The sequence below is a fragment of the Ambystoma mexicanum genome, chromosome 4q (assembly GCF_040938575.1).
Source record: "Ambystoma mexicanum isolate Mex_15411 chromosome 4q, UKY_AmexF1_1, whole genome shotgun sequence".
NCBI classification, from domain to species: Eukaryota; Metazoa; Chordata; class Amphibia; order Caudata; family Ambystomatidae; genus Ambystoma; species Ambystoma mexicanum.
The window spans coordinates 367,853,680-367,875,748 of record NC_090928.1 but is presented as its reverse complement, the minus strand read 5'-3'; the positions used below and the strand labels follow the sequence as shown (position 1 = coordinate 367,875,748).

The 22,069-nt window shown below is 46.4% G+C and overlaps 1 protein-coding gene across 3 annotated transcripts in view; it reads right to left on the bottom strand.

Moving 5' to 3' along the window:
- RMDN2 (regulator of microtubule dynamics 2) overlaps window positions 1–16,157 on the bottom strand; it is a 1,053,472-nt gene extending 1,037,315 nt beyond the window's left edge. The window contains exon 1 of one of the 3 annotated variants that reach the window (XM_069607937.1): window positions 15,899–16,157. The gene's annotated coding sequence lies outside the window, so the exon portion shown is untranslated. The remainder of the gene's footprint in view (window positions 1–15,898) is intronic. The other 2 variants (XM_069607939.1, XM_069607938.1) reach the window with 2 other exon arrangements.
- Between the last annotated feature and the right edge of the window lie 5,912 nt (window positions 16,158–22,069).

The window sequence follows — 22,069 nt, the reverse complement described above, 5'->3', positions numbered from 1 at the left end:
ACAGAGAAGTGGTCAAACAAGCAGTGGCATTGTGCATACCTGAAGCTGATAAGACGAAACAAGTAAGGTGTATCGGTTGTGTGACCTGTAATGGGTGGACCGGGTGGTCTGAAAACTGCGCTTTGACCGAGGACACCCACCTACTGAAGAGCCACGTAAGAGACTTGCTGAGAAACCTGTGATTTGATATAAAGGAAGTTTGATGTGAAACAGAGTAAGGAACTGTAGTTGTGAAACTTGTAAAGAATAACCAAACCAGAGGAGCTGGGGAAGTGTCCCTGAAAATTGATTTATGGAGAGGAACCAAAATCTAGAGGAAGGGAACTCCTTGGCATTATGAAATGTCTTGAAACTAGGGGAAGGGAACCCCTTTTGCATGCCAGAATCTGGAAGAAGCTCAGAGAATTTCCTCTGAATATTTATTTATTTTCAAGCCAGGAGCTGGAGCTCAGAACTTCTACTTTGAACACTTATTCATTTGACTTCGAGAATCACACACAGTGTCAGGCTGGTCTGTGGACTAAATAAAACCGCTCATGTCTCACCCTCACGCCATTTACCTCATTGGTTATCAGTTGAGGACCATATTAAATTCAATCAGTTGAGGACCATATTAAATTCAAGGTAGCGTGTCTGAACAATCTAGCACCGGATTACCTGAAGGATAAGCTCAAGCAGTATCAACCGTCCAGATGTCTACATTCAAGGGACCAAGCACTGCTTAGTTATCCCCTCATCTACATTTGTGTCTAGAGGGGACAGAAGATTCTCAGTGTTTGGTCCTAGACTCTGGAATAGTTTACCCAGGTAAATTAGGACTTTGGACTACCCATTTAAATTCTGTAAAGCCCTGAAAACATTTTTGTTTCAATCAAGTTTAGTTATTCTGGGCCTGTTGGAAATGTTTGCCCTCTCGGATGGAATATGGGTATTATTACAATTTTGGTAAACCGTTTTCAGCAAAAGTCATCTGCTCCATTATACGGTTTTGTCAGTTTTGAGCATGTTACAAATTCCTCAAATCCAATCAAATCAGATATGAGGGCAAGTGAAGGTTTTGGACAGACAGTTATTTTCTTTGGACTTCCTGACACAGACTATCCTTAGTTTCATTTAGGTAGGGAAATTCCTCAGCATAGAGCAAGTTAGGCTTTTTTCCAACCCTTATTTTGAGTTAAATAAAAATGTGTGACAAATTTTACTCTCAGGTATGCCCAGAGAACTATCAGCCACTGTTTCCCAGGAACTCTGCAGGCGATTGCCTGTGTCCTGCTTTGGAGGTACCCTAGTTGGTGTGCTATTGTGCAGTGTAGCAGTCATCTGCTGTTTGAGCGTGGGGGTAGATTATATCTTCCAACTTACTTTACCCCTTATTTAGTTTTTTTAAAGTGCACATCAAAGGTTGCAGCTCCCCACCTAGGTTCTCATACCCTCACTATGATGGGTACTGTGCTCATTGGTGGCAGGCTAGCCGCTACTACGGAATCCGCCACGCGTTTGTGTGGTTTGCTTATGCTGGGTGGTTTAGTCCCTTAGGAATGCGGCTCAGTGGGACAACTTCCTCCGAACCAAACCGGAGCCCCAGCTTTGAGGTGAGGTGCCGGGTGCAGAAGAGGGACAACAAGATATTCCACACATATGCCCTTCAGCACCCCGGTACACAGTATTCCTGGGGGGTCGCGGAAGCCTGCTTCCATGCCGGGGAGAGCCGCAACAAGCACAGCACTCAGCCTAGTCTAATCCGCTGGCGTGTGTCAGCACAGGCACTGTAAACTAACTGTTGCATTCGCCGAGTGCCTCCACAGTCCAGGGGCAACCTCTTCTATACTACGCAGCCTCCTTGTGCTCATACTGTAGTGCTGTCCTGGTTACTGGGCGATGAAGCCACGGCTAGCGTCCTCCACCATTCGCGGTCGCCATCTTGGATTTGCACTCTGAAAGCTCTGTCATGGTCCTCCGGCAGCATACTTGGTGTACTGTAGGGGCGTCTGCTCTGTGAACTTTACTGCACACTCCTGATGTATTGAGCTCAAGTTGCCAGTAATTAGAGGTCACATGCATATAGCGAACCAGTCCTTTTGAACGGATCAAGGCGGATCAGGGGAGAGTGGTTCCGAGAGACCGCTCGATACATGGCCATCAGCCACGCCCCTCCCACTTTTGCTAGTGATGTTATACAGTTAGTCAGTACCCATTACCATCAATGACCTCTGGTACTCTATGGGTATATTAATCAAACTGAATAGCATAACAAAATTCAGAACATATGCATGTGAAGAACTGTAAAGGCTAGCACGTGTACTGCTCTAGAAGTAATTGAGAAGGTAGCACATATACATATGTAAGGGTAGGCAGTGAAAAAGTCGAAAACATTATGTCGAAAGACAATGTTGAAGAAAAAAAATGTGAAAAAAAAAATGTGAATTTTTTTTTTTTATTTACATGTTTTTTTGGGTTCCGCAAGTAAAAAAAAAGGGGTAAGACAAACAAAACATTTTAAAAAGGGGGATTGAGGGGGGAACCCCCCCATTTCGAACAAAAAGCAATTCAAAATAGACATTCGAAGAAACAAAATGCAACTTTTTTTTTCCGACATTATGACTTTCGACATAATGACATTCGAATTTATCACTATAAATCATATATAAGATCTGTGAGGGTTAGACACATTTGAGGGTGGGCAGTGTGCTGCACCTAGATGGGCTGGAAGTGGGCAGTTTATAATGTTTATTTATTTATTGGTTATTTGTAATGCGCACTACAGCAAAATTGTGTTTCAAGGCGCATCAAGACAAGGGGGAGGAATAGAGAAAGCGTTCTTTTTTTAAACATTTATTTTTATTTATTTTACATTTATAAAGCGCTCACACAGCCCGCAGGCATCGAGGCGCTGTTACAGGAATAGTTTGTTTTTCTTAGTTGCGTAATTGTGTTTTTTTTTTGTCTTAGTTACGTATTTATAACGCGCTTAAACACCCAGAGGTTTCTAAGCGCAGACCTGGGGATCGAACCTGTTGTTGCTTCGTGTCGTCTTGCTTGCAAGACGCGCACGCTGCCGCTGAGCTATCCTCCAGGTTCTTAAATGGTCTTGAAACATTTGAAACGTGCAAGTGCTATAGCATGAAAGCAGGGGAGAGGGAGAGGAGGGGACATGCAGGGAGGCGGTAGAAGGGAAGAAAAACAAAAAACAAATGAAACGCTCCGACTAGGTTGTGAAATGATTTAGAAAGTGCAAGTGCTGAGACATGAAGAAGGGGATTGCAGGAGGGGAATGGCGAGAGGTACAATGAATCGCAAAACAATTTAAAAGTGCAGGAACATGAAGGTAAACTGCATTAAGGAAAACCAGATATGCAATTATAACAAGCAGGTAAGAATGAATGTAGATTGAAAATGCTTCGCCACATGGGATGAGGGGCTACATCAGGCATGCAAACAGCAATTAAGACTAAACAGGAAGGAATGGCTACAGACTGGAAAAGCACTGTCTCAAGGAATGAGGGTCTACATCAGGCATACATGCAGGCAGGCAAAAGACATCACAAGGATTCAAAGTCAATCAATGGTTGCAGGTAGGTCAACTGCAAAACATTGCACAATTCCAAAGTCGATCAGTGGCTGCAGGTAAGTTCAATGCAAAACACAGCCGGGTTCCAAAAGTCAATCCAAGGGTGCAGATGGGTGATGCTCGAACACAGCAAATGGATGAGGAAGTCAACAAGGGGAGAAGGTAGGAACAAAAGCACAGCACAGGGCAGTGAGCAGAAGTCAGGAGGGTGGAGGTGGGTAAATAGCAAGAAGAAGCCCACGCTGCGAAAGATATACCAGTGGGTGCAGGTAAGCAAAAGGAGATGCAGTGGTTGCAGCTCTGAAAACGCAATGGGGCACATCAGGGTGTAATAACAGAGTAAATTGAAAGAAATTAAGGCAAAGGGGTGGGGGGAAGAGAATCAAGGCGAGTGGAATATAAAAAGTCAACCAGCAAGAATGTGAGACTGGGTAAGCACACAATACTGGAAAAGGGAGCGGAGAATAAGGGGGCCACGTGTTCAGAATCTATCAGCAATCGACAGAGCAGAGATGAAGGGCAACAAGGTTGTGAGGAGCAAAAGCATTGCAGCATATGAAAAAGCCAAAGGCAGCGGCATCAACATGAGGGAGACAGCCACGCCACAGCCAAAAGTTTGAAGATTGAGTGCAGACAGACACAATGAAGTTCAGAAGATCAGCAGTGCTAGGTACGCATCCCGCTGGATGTGACAAGCGTGGAGGAGAAAACCATTGGCTGCAGGTAAGAGGGTGCAACCATGGGGCACAGAACCAGCACCAGGAGGCAAGGATTGAGCGGGAGGGTGAGGGGACCCACTGGAGACAGGTGGAGTAAGAGCAGAAGAGGCTTCAAATGGAAGGATAGGGCAGGGGAAGCCAGTGTAAGGTGCCAGAAACACTCGACAGAAAGGAGGTAAGGGAGAAATGTAGGACAGGTAGGGGGGCTCCTGCAGAGTGCGAGCACATGCCAGAGTAGAAGGCGATTTAGGCAACAGGAGCCTGGGTGCGGGGGGGGGACAGGAGAGTTAGACTTACCCTGGTCAGACGGATGAAGGAGTGGATAGTTAAGGGCTTAATCAGGCACAGGCAAGCTTGCAGCCTTTTCCGATAGCCTCCCGATGGAAATGAGCTGGCTTTACCTGCCAGCTCTGGGGAGGCCTGGGAGGCTGCTGTCTCAGTGTGATGAAGGGCACTCCTCCCAGCACAAACCCTAGTGCTGGATTCACAAGGATGGTGGCGGCCATCTTAAGACGGCAACAATCTTCATATTGCAGAGTACAAGTGCCATGAGTGCAGCCCCCTCACTCCTAGGTGAAATGGAGGAGGGGGCAAGCACAAGCACAGACAGGCTAGCAGCCTTTCCCCGACGGCTTTCCCCAATGTCCACTGCGCTCAAAGATATATGATAACATATCCATTGCACTTAGAAGATCCATAAATTAGCCATTGTAACAAAGATATATGCAATTATCCTTGATATGGCACTATAAGGGTAGCCTGTCTATTGAGCTTATAGAACCCGACGATTCCCAAGATCTTACGGTGGCCCATCTGTTCACGCCTAGAAGATGTACTAAAATAGCTGGTCTAGTGCACTTAGAAGACTTTGAGGGTAGCTTGTCCATAGTGGTGTCTAAAAGAGCCTAGCAGGGTACCTTCTCTTTTCACACAGACGATCTGATCACACAGCGAGATCAAAAGGTAAGCTCCATCTGAGCTTAAGGTATGTATAATGCACCACTTCGGTGGACATCTTCCACAGGCACAGCTATCCATCCACACACATTAGAATGCTGCTACGACTAAGACAAATTCGGTCTAGCTGGACACTTACGTATTTGCCTCCTTACACCAGACTTGCTTCAACTTGCCATTAAAATACAGCGACAACCTACGACAAAGTGGGTCTAGCAGGACACATAACTAGTCTCTTGCAATAGCGCACTCTTGTGACCTCCCTCTGCACCCACGCACGTGACTACTCTCTTGGGATGCTTACTGGAGCCTAGCCAGCCCACCTAATTCCAAATATTGGCCAAATGCACACATGTATTCCAGGCCTTTTTTCTGAGAATGTTCCCATACCTGGACTTCGGTCCCAGAGTGCGTTCCCACCACAAGCGCGTTTAGGCCATACAAATTGGAAAAGGCGCTATATAAATGACTACTACTACTACTACTACTCTTAGAGCCCGTAATTTGGTCAGAATTCTCATTCTCAACTGGCTCGACCAAAAAGAATGGGCGATACATTTTAACAAACCTAAGTGGTTCCTCTAACTAGAATGCAGTGTCCTTTATTTGGGTCTGAATGTTACGATGAAAAGTGGCACGAATGGAGTTGCTGAGATTTTAAGGGGACAGTTCACAAGTAAAAAGGCAATAGACTTTTCTATTGGTGCGGAGCGAGCGCTCTCTGTACAGCAAAACTGTTTCACAACAATGGGAACGTGACTTAGCAGAAAGAGAGCATCTCCTGTATTTACAAATACCACGCTTCCTTGTCTGAACACTCTGCTGTTTGTTTTGGTTTACACAGAGAGTGAATACTGAACTGCTTAGCAGTTTCCCCTAGGGCAAACGTGGCAGAAAATAGTGCACTTTAAAGCGCAGAGGGATAGCGTCATTGCTCAGTTACTGATAGGATTAAAAAGGTTCATGAGGTTTGGGGAATATGCCCCCAAGAATTTGTGAAAGGGATAGAGTGTGTGCTAATAGATTTGGACATCAGTGGTCTGCTTACAATGCTTGTGCCTTTTAAATCCAATGTTTACAAATGTTGTCTGTTTATACTCCACCAGTACCTGCATTTATTTATTTTTATTTATTGGGTTTTTATAATGCACCTCTACACAATGTGTTTCAAGGCGCAACAAGACAAGGGTGGGGGTGGGGGGGTAAGGCGAGTGCCAGGAGAGGCCAAGTGGGCACAGCCCAGGGAGAACATGTGCAGAAGGTCCACGTGCTAAGTGCGAGGAACGGGGCTGGAAAGGCTTAAGTGGTGCAAGCCCAGCCAGGATAGTGCCAGGGAAGGGAGCCCAGAAGGGCAAGTGCAGGCTAGGAGAAGGAGAGGTCAGAGAGAGGAGACCAAGTGCAGGGGTAGACTTGTAGGGGAGGGCCTGGTGCCCTGTAGGAGTTTGAAGGAACCAGGCAGCCAGTCAAGAGGTAGAAGGGTAACATAAGCAGGGGAGGGAGAGAGGGAAGGAGGAAAAGAAAAGGATGGTCTTGAGAAGCTTCCCACTCCCAGCTTGGAGAAGCATCTAATCTGCAGAGAGTTGGCGCTAGAAGACTGGAGGGCTCTAGCAGTGAGGTATTTAGGGAGAGAGAGTTGGATGTAGCGGGGTCCCAGGCCGCAGAAAGCCTTGTGGATGATGCAGAGGGTTTTGAGCTTGATCCTCGCAGCAACTAGGAGCCAGTGGGGAGATTTAAGGGCTTGAGACCAAGGATATGTCTTGCAGTCCTATTCTGGATTAGCTGAAGTGGGCGAAGGGAGGAGTTAGATAGGTTGAGGAAGAGGCTGTCACAGTAGTCCAGCCTGGAGAGGACCAGAGCACTGGAGACATTGAGGAGTTTCTGGGGGAAAGTGAGGAAAGGGAGAATGCCTCTGAGGAGGTGCAGCTTAAAGTGGATCTTCTTGGCAATGACCATGATGTGAGCAGAGAAGGAGAGAGAGGATTTGAAGAAGACACCGTGGTTTTAAGGTTTTTGCCGCACAGGAGGGCTTGGGGATGGGGCCCATAGAGGGCAGCCATAGTGTAGGAGGGAGCTGGAGTCCCAATGAGAAGGATCTCAGTCTTACTGGCATTAAGGCAGAGAGATTGTCAGCAGAGCACCATGCCTGAATAGAAGACAGTCAGGAATTAGAGAGTAAGAGGAGGATGGGTAAGCTTGAAGGAGAGTTGCGTGTCGTCCACATAACAGTGGAAGTTAGGAGAGAAGGCAGAATTCAAGTGGGCTAGGGGGGCAAGGTAGATGTTGAAAAGCCAAGGTGATAGACTAGAGCCCTGAGGGACACCACATATGGAGAGTAAGATGGAGGAGAGAAAAGGGCCCAGTTATACCTGGGAAGGTTGTTGAGACAGGAAGGAGGTCAGCCAGTCCAGAGCCAGGTCAGTGATGCCAAGGGTTTCAAGCAGTAGTTTATAAGGGTGGCATGATTGACCGTATCAAAGGCAGAGGAAAGGACAAGAACAATGAAAACGGAAGCAGAGATGGACTTGTGATTAGAGAGTGCAATTTCCGTGCCTCTGGCAGCTCTCAAGCCAGACTGGTGGTCATGGAGACAACCAAAAGATTCAGTGTGGTGGATTAGCTGGGAGATGGCCAGCTTCTCCAAGAGTTTGCCCAGGAAGGGGCAATGGAGATAGGGTGGTAGTTAGCCAGACAGAAAGGGCCAGCAGAAGACTTTTTGAGGAGAGGGTGCACAAGTAAGTGCTTGAGGAGTGACAGGAAGGATCCGGTAGCAAATTAGTGATTACAGAATTCAGCCAGGGCTGGAGCAAGGTAGACAGTGTTGTCCTTGATAGTTCTGGAGGAGCAGGAGAGAACCTGTTTGGATGAGACTTTCATAGAGCGACTTGGGAGAGAAAGAGGAGAGTAGGAGGGAGGGGGCCAAGGAAGGCCTGAGAGTGGGTCAGAGAGAAGGATGTGGTGTAGAGGAGAGAGAGAGGGCAGGATGTCCCAAATTTTAGTAATGAAGTGAGAGGCCAGAGAAGTGCAGCGGGCCAGGTCTGGCAGAGGAGAAATGGAGACTGCGGTAGGATTGGCAAGTTCCTTGCAGATTTTGAAAAGTTCAGCCTTGTTTTTTAATGGCCCTATAGATGCAGGCTTGTTTGTTTGTTTGTTTGTTTGTTTATTTAATATAGCGCAAAACCAAACCCGCAGGTAGCCGGGCGCAAACATTACAAGGATACTTGAGAACTTAGTTACAGTGACAAGCAAAATAGGCAGTAGGACAGTTCAGCAGTGTTACAGTCTGAATATACTTATACAGTTAATGCCAGGTGTCGGAAGCATAAAGAGGTAAGTAACAATCAACTACAGTTTTGTAGTCCCGGTAGGATCCAGTGAAATTCCTAGATACTAGCAGTGGTAGTCGGAGGTCCCTATGGGGGGTCAAGTTAACAAAGGGCATAGTCGGTAGGTGTCACTCAGGACAAGTGGTTCTAGTAAAAGAGGGTGATCACATTAGATGTGATTAGATCGTATCCATGAAAGAGGATCGTATCCATGAAAGGCTTGGATATAGGCACTCTTCTTCGAGCAGATGGAAAGAGTGTATTGTCTTTGGAGAAGGCGGCAGGGCAGTTTCTCAGAGGATGTGTTCGAAGCCTGCCACTTCCGCTCAGTACTTGCGTTTCAGAGAGGCCAGGTTGGAGTCATACCAGGAGTTGCACTTGGAGGCAGTTCTCAAGCAGATCCTCATAACGGGGGCAAGGATGTCCAGGGAGTTGGAGTTGGAGAGATGAAGTTTAATAAGGGCTGAGTCAGAGTGAGAGTCAGTGGCAGGAATAGGAGCGGGAAGGAAGGTGGAGGCAAAAGCAGCAACTGATACTCGCTTCATAGGCCGAATGACAGAGGAGACTGGCAGTGCGGGCCGGGTTTTGCCAGGGGGAACCAAGAGATCCAGATGAGAGAACAGGAGGGCATGGTCAGATCAGGAGAGAGGTGTAATGAGAGGGTTGGAGATGAGAACATCCAAGGTGTGTCTGGCTGAGTGCGTGAGACCGGAGGGAAGAATGGCGAGGGAAAGAGTCACAGAGATTGCAGAAATGTCCAGAAGCTGCATCGGGGGAGTCAAGGTAAATATTGAAGTCTCCAAGGAGGAAAAGATTGGAAGTAGAGGGCAGGAGAGAGGGAGTGAGGTCAGCCCACTCTGAGAGGAAGAGGGAAACCTGTCCAGGGGGCCTGTAAATGGTGGCCAGAGTCAGAGAGGACAAGAGAGACACCAAGCCTGCAGATGAAGACATTCGAAAGAGGAGTAGGCCTGAGTGGGTATGATAGTAGCAGGGACCCACTCAGGGAAGGTCAAGGCCACTGCGCCCCGGACCGGTTAGGTCTTGGCTTACAGAGGATCTTGAAGCCCTCAGGGAGGAGAGTGTCAAAACTTGTGACAGAGCTGGGAGTGAACCACATCTCGATGAGAGCAAAGATGGTGAGGTGTTCAAGGAGGTGGCAGATGTCAGAGGAGTGTTTGACACCATAGCTAGAGTTGAGGATAGCTAAGTGGAGCAGGTTGCCACTTTTGAAAGACTTCCGAGGAGCGGTACAGGAGTGTGGTACACCTGTCAGAGGTGGCAGACGAGTGGAAGAAGGAGTAGTGTCAGGAGAAAGGAGGAAGTTGATGAGTGACGGAAAACGCCTATCCTGGAGGAGGAGTTTGGGTTGAGAATCCTTCACCATGGCAGTGCCATTCAGGTAGACATTTAGTGATGACCCTAGAGGAAGGAAGGATACTAAGAGTACTTCCCAATGGGTGCCAGAAAGGGGAGAGCACTGTGACCATATGGGGAATCCAAAGGTCCGGAGACGGAATGACAAAAAGGATGTCAGTGAAAGTCTGCTTTGAAGAAGCAATGGCATAGGCGTCAGCGATGGGCAGGCCTGGATTGGAGACCAGGAGATCCTTCTTGAACTTCTTCCTTCCAGACTTCACAGAGGGGTAGGATAGGGGATAGAATAGCAGTTAGAGAAGATAGGGGAGATAGAGAGCACCATTAAGGGAGAGCATGGAGAGAAGGAAGAGGGGGAGGGAAGGAGAGAGAGAACTGCAGTGCACAACACTGAACTACACCACACAGCAAGCAACAATCTAGAATCAGGTGTCCAGGAAGGGAAAGTCCTAGGTTAGATCAACAGCAGAAAAACAAGCCACCTAGATGCAAGTTATCAGGAAGAGGGAAAATCACAGATAGAGGGGAATAGCCTAATTTTTTAAACACAACAACCAATGTAAAAATACACAGATTCGACTTTCCTAGAAAGAGGGGAATAGCCTAATTTTTTCAACACAAGAACCAATGTAAAAATACACAGATTCGACTTTCCTTGAAGAGGGAAGCCCCAAATGGCTAACTAATGCAATTCAACTAGTGTCAGAAATGGATAAAAAACTGCGACAAGCAGCAGACTGCAAACTTAGCTAATAAGAGAGGAGGGACTGATAAATGGGGAGCAGTAATGGCTGTACCCCTGCCCACACTTGTATTACATTGTCAGTCGCTGCTGGTTGACGGCTGCACTGCCTGCTTCCACAGCAAACACCCTCTGGAGCTGCTACTGTGGGATCTGGCCTTTGCCTCAGGGCCCTTAGCCACAGGGGGCTGCAACAGGCAGTGGGGCTGCCCTGAGTGTTAACGTTTATTAGGGCCTAGTGCCCAATCAGGGTCGGGCAAGGGGTGGGGAGGGAAGGGAATCTGACTGATAAGGCTGTGAGGCAGCAAGATGGAAAAAAAAAAATCACAATTTAAACAATATAAGGCGGCAAGATGGAGAAGAGATAAAACTATAGTAATGCCACAAGCAGAGCTCTCAGCCCCTACTGTGTGCTCCAGCAAGCAGATTGAACGATCTGTGCTGAGTACAATGGTGTAGATACACAAAGACACCCACAACGAGACAACGGGCGAGTGCCCAATCAGGGTTGGGGGTGGGAGCAGGAGGAGGAACAAGAGGTGGGGAAGGAAGGGAAACCCACTGATCAGGCCGCAAGGCGGCTAGATGTAAAAAACAACTTAAAACCATATAAGGCGCCAAGATGGGCAAGAGATCAAACTAAAGTAATGACACAAGCAGAGCGCTCAGCCACTACAGTGTGACCCGGCCAGCAGATTGCAGTCAACATTGCTTGCAATAAAAATGTAGTTCTAGTGTCCCCAAACACTGCAATATGGCCCTTCTGTAAATCCTGGACAGGCCATTGAGGTTTAGTTTCAACCATGGAAAATAGGATAAAAGTATTATTGGTGGGGACAGGCTTACAGATAAAAATCTTACCAGCCACATTTACTTACATAACATCAGCAAATACTCCAAATATTTGGGACAGAAAAAAAATGCAACTTTTTTTTTAAAAAAAGGCAAAAAATACTCCCAAGAAGTAGGCAACAGGCACAAAGGGTTCTCCCCCGCCCCCTACTTTCACCCACACACCTCCACATCTGTGTTTGTATCCGTGGTACCAGCAGAGCATTGCAACAGGAAGGGCATTACTGTTATTTCAGCCTGATCTGAAGAGGATCTTTAAGTAAACAATCTCACTATTAGCCTGAATTATAAACTACAAATGCATGGATTACAAACTCTTTTGGAGTGATAATATATGAGTACTCGCCTAAAAATCCCCCATTGGAAATTGTTATTACTTTTTAAACCTTCAAAAAATTAAGGTACTTAAAAAAATATCAACTAAAATACTGCCACTTAAAGATGTATCTGGAGCCCCGTCCGTTTTTAAAATAACTCTAAATTGGAAAATCAACTGTTTTATGGAATCAGGACAGTACTTTTCAATTTGGTTATTTTTATAAATCAGGGCAATTCACGTAAGCATATGCCTAAACAATTGTGCATTAAATATTAATTTAATATGCAAAGTAATCAATTCAGGAACTGAGAATATAAAGCTTTGCCCAGGAACAGCAGGGTGGACTTCAAAACAGTCCCTCTAACACCATGTGCATATTGCTTTCAGGTTATTGGTAAAAACAAGTTGGGAGCAACTGTGTGGGACTTTGGACAGTCTAGATACATTGGTCAGGTTTGAAAATAATGCTAAAATGGAAAACATAAGAATGAGGTGGACAGGGATACAGTCATTTGAAAGAATTAACTTCAAGCCCAAACCATATAGATTGATGGTATGCTTAATACTTTCTCGAATTCATTTGTGTAAAACCTTTTTTTTTTAAATAAAAATTAAAAAAAAGAAGAGCTGCAGCTATATAGTGACAACGCAAGAACACAAGGCTGCACTACAATCAAAACTCTAAGATAGTGATTTTTGTGCTGCGCGTAGCAGCATGAGGCACAACTGGGGCCTTTGGCAAAAGCTGAACACAGGTGGCCTCTTCTGCCACCATATGAGATGCTTGCCACCATGTCAAGGAGAGGGGGTAAGCCCCCCGTGTGCTGCAGGGGAGCTCTGGGATCCCCTGGCTCACTACTACAGAATTCAGCTCTGTGAAATAATGCTGTGATCCAATCCTGGCCCCTTGCTATGCACCCTGCCACGAGTTGACCTGCTATTCAATGGATGACTGCCATTCTAGCAAATGCCAAGCTCATGTGGCTTAAGCAGTGAAGGACCGAATGGGGTCAGCCTGTCCTAACAATCTGTACAGCGAGAAGAAACCAGGGCTTTTTGGAGCAGTCTGGGACATTTCTGCTTAAACGGCACCTCTCCGAGAGAGGCAGCGTAGCGCAGGTGGCAGAAAGTGCCCCAGAACCTCTTCCGCATGTCCGGCTGGAAATCCTTTTTTTTCTGCCCTCTATCCTTGTTTTCTAATGGTCTTCTGACGCCATTCTCTGATATGCGGATGGTCGGAGAGCGTGTATATTTTGAGTGCTCGCTGCCCCGATCATAGTAAAGTATCAGAATCTGCTACTATAAAGCATGGCACAGTGATTACATGCTGAAGTCCAATTTGACTGGATTTTAAGGGGCTATGCTATTAGAGAACATCATTACTAGCGATTGCATATCCCAGCAATAGTGAATGTCAATGATTTTGACTGCTCACAGTCATACAATGATTGATGCTAGCCTGGAATCCTCCGGTGTACCTAATATGTAGTAGATTTTCCCCCCATGTCGAGGCTGCAGGTCTATTATGTATCCCTGATGACAATGTGGTAAATTGTATGCTGTACACTGAAACCGGTCGGTCCATGATAAACAGCCTGAAGATAGAAATATGAGTTCTACAAACCATCTCTTGTTCGGCTATAGTCGAAAAAAGCTTTTGGAATTTGTTATATGTTTTTAATTGTCATCAATTGTTTTATGGTGCATGGTTGTGATTGAGTAATTGTGGATATGGGTGATTGTCATGATTGGTTGGATTAATGTTATTCTTTTCTTCATTTACCTCCTGTATTGAATTGAATCTTTTTTTTTAAAGATATTTATGATTCATTCAGTTTAATATTCTTTGAATAAATGTCATGTTTTGAAATACAATATCGGGACTTACTTTTCTGTATATATATATATATATATATATATATATATGCAAATCTAATGGACATCCTTTTTACTTATGTTAAGATTATTTTATATTATACCACTCATCAATATAGTGGTCTAACAGCATTGACTGTATGATGTGCAAATGTTGGGCACATAATGAGGCGATATAAACCAAGGCGACAGGCCAACCCCGTCGGTAGTGGCCCACCGCCCAAGTTAAGGGCCCGAGCGATGCGAGGGTCCATTCACGCGGGCAGTGCTGCCATTACCTTGCCGCCAAGGTGTATATCGCCATTAGAACCCATGTAGTTCCCTAAGCGGGTGCTAATAGCGATTCACTTTTTTCATTTTTTTAAAAAATGAAACATACCTTGCTGAGCAGCCCCATGACACGCAATTGTTTCCCCAAGTCCTTTTGCAAAGTTGACGACCGTGACATCAACAATGAAACGGACTGGGGAAAGTATGGTGTGGTGCCGGGCAGCGAGGTAAGATTCATTCTTTAAAAAAAAAATTACACACTAGGAAACAACCCAGGTGCTAAGAGGTGATGGGAAAGCTCAGCAGAGGAGAGGCAGGGAAAGGGGCTGCTGGCTAGTAGCATCCAGGCTGCTCAGAACGCTGGCTTGTACCAGACAATAGAGCCTGCATTCCGAGCTTCCTGATTGACAACACCAACTTCCAGGGTGTTCAAGCAGAAGAACAAGTTGCATTCTTTTTTACAAACCACGACTACGAGCAGTTGGCTTTATCACAAAGGATGTTCTGAGTGTCCAAGCCTTGAAAGTAGACCCCATACTGTGACAGGTCAGTTGTAATAAATCATGCCTAGCTTTTAGGATCATATTCCATTCTTTTACTTGAAAGTGTGCATTCGTAATGTGCAAAATAATGTTAAATGGCAAGCACTAAACACGCCAGGATTTTCATAACCTGATTTTGCAGCTCTGCATCAGCATGTTTTTAAAAAACAAGTGTGTGAATAGAGTGGCGATGTTAGGTGAGAGAAACGGGCATTGGTTTTGCCTGAGCTTTGGTAGGCTTAATATTCATATTCATAAGATATTTTGCATGTAGATTAGTGTTGTGTCAGAAGAGGAAACCTTTACGTTTGACAATTGGGATATGGCAGCACAAGGAGATGTGGTTGGGTAGGTCCTCCTCTCTTCTTTGACCACACGTTAGGAAACCCACATTCCCACTACCAAAAACACAGCACTCAAAGTCTGGTGCCCTGTACAACACAAAACACTTCTTCCTCACCGATTATGGCCATTGCTGACAATTTATTTTCCAATTTCTGCAGATGGTGTAATGCAATGTCCCGTTTAAAAAACAGCAATTCGCAACAACAAAAAGCAATGCATGGGTGTGTAGAAAATTAATATTTTGCAATGAGTTATCGCTACTTGTACCTGCCAAGGCTTGCCACTCAGCGCCCCATTGCATCACACTCTTTTACACGGCGATATTAAGTGGCCCATTGCATGCAAATTCTTATTTAGTAGCGAAATGTATGTTTTGTGCAATCTAAAATTGCGCAGATTTTTTGTATTTTCCTAAACTTTACCCCCAACGACCCCTCCTACTCCTCACCAAAAGGACCCATCCTTGCATTGCTATCCAATAGGCAGTTACAACTATCACACTTCTAGCTGTAAAATGCCGCTTTCCAGTGTTCAAACGTGTTGCTTTGGATGATACCTTCCCTGCACAAATCCTCACAATACTACTTTACCACAGAATATTTAAGGAGGTCAAACTGCATAAACTCACATGACTATAGGTTTAGAGTACCCCCAAATAACAACCTCTTTTTACGATATGGCACGTGGATAGCAAACAGTGCCACCTACCCCCTCTGCCATGTCCCTCGCCAATCCCCCAGGTCGACTGTTAAGCAGGGAACCTGGCAAACGACTGTATTAGGGATCGAGCAAGGGACTCTACATATTAGACACAAAAAAGTATTGCTGTTAATCTGCAAATATATTTGGCCATTCCAATCCATTCTCACTGACTGAATTCCAAGTGGACGAGCATTACTATGGGACAGGGTCCCCATCGTTGCAACTTGCAAGCAAGGGATACTCTATGCACTTCCCCGGACCACAGAGTCAGTGTGCTGACCGGCTGATCATATCTGAGGGATCTGCTTACCTTGCAGCTGCTCCATTCAAACATGCGGCAGCGGGGCGTGCAGTGCTTTTCCCTGTTCGGTGCTGTCACTCCTCTTTTGTCCCTCTCGTCCAAGTGTCAAGGTGCACGCATCCCCCGTAGTCTCTGGGTGCTGCTGGCGTTGACAGCTCTCCCTGCAACCTGCACGGGAAGGGGAGCATGCGCGTTAGTGGTCTAGAACAACAAATGGAAACTAGTCGGCAGTGAACTCAGCCATCTTGGAAGGGAGTGTAGTCGAAATAAAATGCTGATAATTCACATTTTTATAAGGACAGATGATAGTATATAATTCATTAACAAAAGTGCATTACAATAGCAAAAATAAAAAAGCCGTTTATGACTATCGTTATCTCCAAAGGAGTCTTTTTTCTAATTTATAATATAGTTATTTGAAGATAGCTAACTAAACAAAATAATACGGTACATTCATAAGACGTGAGCCATTTCTTTTTCTCACCAGGGACATTTTTCATGTCCAAAGACTAAGTGCCGAGGTAGCTGACTGTTTCCACCACGCTCCTTCTCGGCTGCTGCTATGTTTGACCTCGAGATACCCCTGCCTCAGTCAGCCCAGGTTTCATTGGGTAAGCTTGTGGTCTGCAGCTAGCGATAGCTAAACTGTGGGACACGGATACAGTATCCATAAGTCTCAGGGTTTATTTCCTCCATGTCCACGTTCTACAAATTGTTGCAGTGTGAGCAATTTTACTATGAAAGCACCACACACACGCTCACGCACTGGAAGCATGATATATTCTTTGTAGCAACGCGTTTTTTTTTCTTTCCATACCCCCAGTACGTCAAACATACTGCATTTGTATTTTTTTTAAATAATAAAAGTCTTACAGCATTTAAGCTTTTCTAACCCTTACCTCCACATTCCTCTTTCTCCTCGTAGTACTTACTTTTGAGGTACCAACTCCCATGACATGAATCGATTTTCAGTTTATTTTTGGTCTTGCCCATCCCTCAGGTGGTCTAATCCCCAGTACCCTATAGCTAATCCTTTTGTTAAAATGGGGCACTGCCTCATGGACATGGACTCAGCTGTGTATGTTATTGCTAAAGGTTATTATACCGCGCAGTGACAGGTGCCACTTGTGTGGTCTCTCAGCGCTCTGGCAGTTCTGTTAAAAAAAAGAAGGAGGGGTAGGTTAGCGGGAGGAGCGGGAGAAAGAGCAAGGGAGCTCTGCTCTGCTGTTGGCAGTTTCAGTTCGGATGTACCGTTCACTGAGCTTGGGTGCCAGATTTGGGAGGTGGACATCATGTGGTCTTTTGCAAGGTTGTGTGTGTTGTCTTTTTGTTGCAGTGTTGTGAACTTTGTGTGGTTTGCTGTGCTGAGGAGTTCTGATTGTTTTAGTGCAGTATCTGAGAGGTGTATGCAGAGGGTTGATTGTTAGTAACAGTTTGGGTTGTTAGTGGCTGTGGCCAGGGCCGGTGCGATCACTAGGCAAGGTTAGGCGCTTGCCTATATGTGGAGATATAGAGCGGCAAAATGCTGCTTTAACATCTCCACACTAATTGTATACTAACTGCCTTGCATGTCATAGCACCAGCCCTGACTGTCTGCAAGCTGAGCTGGGCTCCAGCAGCAGCAGACCAGGCGGCACTGCCATGCCGCGAAGTTTGGCGTGGGGTCAGGATCATGATTGGCATGGGCATGGCAGCGCTGGCACGGTCCGGCACCTGTGCATTTGCACTCCACGTGGCAGGCCATGAACGAAGCACCATACGTGCCCCCTCGAGTCTCGACCAAACGTTGTGATGTTCATGTTGTGAGTCTATCAGGGAATGCTGCAGTGCACTGCGCATCCTGGCTGAGCCTCCTGTGCTGAGCCTGTTAACTGTAATTGGTCCACCGTCCGGACCGTACAGCAGACGTGGTGGCCTGCGCACCCTGGCTGGAGGCCGGCAGCAGCCTTTTGCTGTGCAGTGCACGAGGCCAGTGAGTACCTGTCGCGTAGGCCACCCATCCTGGAAGCGGCAGCTTCTGCTGTGCTGTGAGAGCGGCCCTAGGGTTGGGCTCTGCCTTTACTGGAGCCTGTGCTGAGAACAGTCCGACATCACGCAGGTGAGGACTCCACACTAATTGTATACTGCCTTGCCTTGATAGGATCGACCCTGCTTCCTTCGCACACTCCCTCCTCCTCTTCAAATCCCCCTAGCAGGAACTGGTACCTGCGTTAACATGTGTGCTCTACTGTACTGCGCATGCAACACTAGGAGACTGACACTGTGCAGATTGTATGCTTGTGTGTGCCCTGTGTCTCCTTCACACTCCACTACACGAAAGTCAGTGCGTCCCCTACAAACACCTTTAAAGCATAGTTTGGGTTGCACGCCCATTTGTACCCTTAATCTAAATGCATTGACTATAACAGTGGAAAATAACACGCAGTGTCGGCAATATATTATACATTAACTTAGCTCACTTTGTTAACACGACTGCTGTAGACACCCCGCCTGTGTGCAGTACAAACCCTTCTGCGCAATAGCACTAATGCAAGCTGGACCGACTCCACCTTTCAACCTTCCAAGGTCAACCAATAACATGGCTGCAATTTCCTTCCTTGGGCAACACTTGTTCTTGACAGAGCCAGGACCTCGAATAATGTAGCCAGTCCTCCACGCTATCCATTTGGGGATTTGGAATATAGCTTTTCAACGCATCCACTGGAGCTGGAGGCAAGAAATTCACGGAATGCCCCACGTGGAATAAATACGGGATGTTTACTGAGATCCTGGAATGTAGGCAATCCCAGTGTCCCTGCAGGTCGCAGAGTCTTCCTGATTCTCTGACATTGTTTTAGTGATAGCATCAAATGCGAGGAACATGGGCGGACCGAGTTGCCCCATCTGCCTTCGTTGGACACTTGTGCCCATTTGAGCTTGCAGTCCATTGACTGCCTAAGGCCATGCTAATCCATATGGCCAGCCATTGCCACCCTCTTCCTGCCCAAAACACATCCACTCGTGGGATATCTTTGAGCTCGCTTTACTAAAGCCCCATATCACCAGAGGTCATCTCAGAGTCAGCCCTCGGTCCCATCCGTCAGGCTGCACCAACGGCAAAAGATGTTTGAGCAAGTGCAGTTCATTACTGCTTGGTCACAGCTCTGCTAAAGTAGGTCACTTTGAAATACAGTTGTTGCTTAAAAAAGAAAAAGGGGAGTTGGGGGCTGTGAGGAGTGCCGGCTCATCAGACTTCCTGTAGTACTGGGGTGCAAGGTAACCTATTTAAGGGAACATCATGACACTAATTTATTTTTACTTATTTTATTGTTCATTTATACAGTGCTTATACACAGGTGGAGTACTTCAAAGCGCTTCAAGGCGGGAAGGGAGCAAGGAAATACAGTAATCACTCTTAGGCCTTGAAGTTTCCGAGTGATTGACAGAAAAACTAGCATACTCAGCCTGATGGCATTTCACCTAGTGCAAGTGCATGAAGTGGTACAGTAGCGACCAAGTTAGGGAGAAGGGACAGAAAAGGGGGTGGGGGGGCAGGACGGTATGCAGTGATTATCATGAATACCAAAATAACTAATACCATTATAAGAAACCTAAAATAACAAATTCCAAAATATTGAATTCGGAAAAAAACAAAAAAAGCGGTTGGGAGAGGGGATAGTGGTTTTGGGGCTGGGGTAAAAGTATTCAGAACAAAAAATGGGGGGGGATTGGGGCGGAACCCCCCAAAAACAATAAAGGAATTTGTTTTGGGAATTCGCTATTATGGTATTCGTTATTATGGTATTCATTATTTTGGATTTGTTATAATTACATGTAACCGACAGGACAGACAAACTGACTAGTCCTGGTACATTTAGGTCATGCATGCATACAGACGGAGGTGCGAGGAAGGGGATCCTGGGGGGAACAAAGGAGTCCAGTCCAGCAGGGCCCTGAGTTAAGTGCAAAGATGTTGCTACGCTCATGGAGCGTGATCTGAAAGTGCAGTAATGCTGAACATATAGCAGTGGACCGGAGACAAACACAAAAGACGGTAGGGGTAGCCTGGGACCTGTAAGGCTCTGGAGGTGAACCAGGCAACCAGTCAGCAAAACTGAACTAAGTTAGGGAGGAGAAGCTGGAAGAGAAAAAGAATGGCGGTTAGCAGGGGAGAGGGAGAGAGAAGGAGCAAGAGAAGAGAAAAGTCTTGAGGAGTTTACGGAAGTTAAGATGCTCCGGCTCAACACGGAGAGAGGAAGGGAGGCTGTTCCAGAGGGAGGTACCTGCAGAGGATAGAGATATACCCCCAAACCTTTGTTTGGGAAAGTGGCTCACCTGCAGAGAGCTGGAAGAGGACGAGTGGAGGACTCTAGAGGGAGAGTAATTCAGAAGAGAGCATTTTAGATAGTGCAGGCCCCACCCCCAGAAAGCCTTGTGGATTATGCAGAGGGTCTTGAACTTGATCCTTGCAGCCAAAGGGTGCCAGTGGAGGGATTTTAGCTCCAGAGAGATGTGGTCCCTGGGCTTGAGGCCAAGGATAAGTCTTGTGGTTCTGTTTTGGATAAGTTGTAGAGGACAGAGAGTAGGGGTAGGAAGATTGAGAAAGAGACTGTTGCAATAGTCCAGCCTAGAGAGAACCAGGGCTTGCGAGGTGGTGAGTCTCTGGGGGAAAGTGAGAAAAGGCAGAATACCTCTCAGGAGGTGGAGTTGGTAGTGATCAGGCAAAGATCATTAGCAGCAAACCAAGACTGACCTCAAGATAGACAGTCAGGAATGAGCGAGGAGGAGGCCAAGGGTAGCTTGAAAGAGAACTGTGTGTCATCCGCATAACACTGAAAGTTAGAGGTAAAGGTAGAGATCTTGTGGGCCAACGGGGCCATGTAGATATTGAAAAACCAGGGGGATAGGTTAGATCCCTGGGGGACACCACAAGTAGAGAGAGTAATAGAGGAGAGAAAGGACCCAAGTTCCACCTGGGAGGGGCGGTCAGAGAGAAAAGAGGTGAACCACGCCAAGGTCTGATATGTGATGCCCAGGGTATCATGGAGACAGATGATTAGAATGTTGTGGTTTACCATATCGAAGGCAGAAGAGAGATCGAGAAGAATGAGGACAGAGGGAGAGTTACAGTCAAGATTTGAGAGCAAGTCTTCACAGGTGTTCAGAAGAGCAGTTTCCGTGCCTCTGGATGCTCTAAAGCCAGACTAATGGTCACAGAGACAACCAACAGATTCAGTGTAGAGGGTAAGTTGAGTGATAGCAAAACAAAAGAAAGCCAGACTTTGTTTACTTTACTTTATCAGCCAGCATCAGTCATCAATACAAGCAAAGCCTGTGTACAATAAGTGTCACACTGACATGAATGCTCCATGCACTGTGAAAGAGTCACTTTGAATAATAACCCTGCACAAGCGATTAGCTCTCGGTTTCTGTTCCTGACCACCTCTCAACCTGCCATCACCCGCTGCAAGCATATGGGCAGCGGACACACAACCGCATCCAGAGCCTTCATAAAGGAAGCCAGCCTGCCTGGATACAGTGTACCAGCGACATGCTAGTGCTCTTGCAGTTTAATGTGAAGAAAGTGCATTGGAATCCATACACAGCAGAAGACATGAGCAATGTGTTAGGTGAAGGTAATGAAATGGGTTGCAGCAATCAGTAACAAAATGGTGACGTTTGGTTGAGAACGGTTAGGCCCCGGAAAGATCGTGGTGGGGGGGGCGCCAATCTGACAGTTTGCCTATGGTGGCAAAATTCCTTGCCCTGGCCGTGGCTGATCTTCAGCTATCCCTGTTTATTAGGTGTATCTTCCCTTCTTCCGTGTGCCCTTTCTAGTTGTATTGGTAAAGTCGCCTCTGGGTGAAGGGTTCATGCACTTCTTTGCTACCCTCTCTGTTGCCTGAATTCTGAATGCAGTTCCTATTTCTGATTAGATGCGTTCCTAGCTAGAGCTGAGCAAGCCTGACGGGGCTCCGGTTGGCCCGAGCCCCACCTAGGACTCTGGCCTGAACCCTCTCTTGGGCTAGTGCCCGACCAAAGCTGGAGCCAGCCACAAGCCCCAACGGGTATTCCCCCACACCTCTGATTAAAAAAATTAACAATTAAAAGACGTGCTGGCATCTGCCTGTCTTCTGGTTGCTGACTGCCAGTTCCTCCCCAGCCACTCTTTGATTGGCTGGGACAGGACACGCTCCCGTC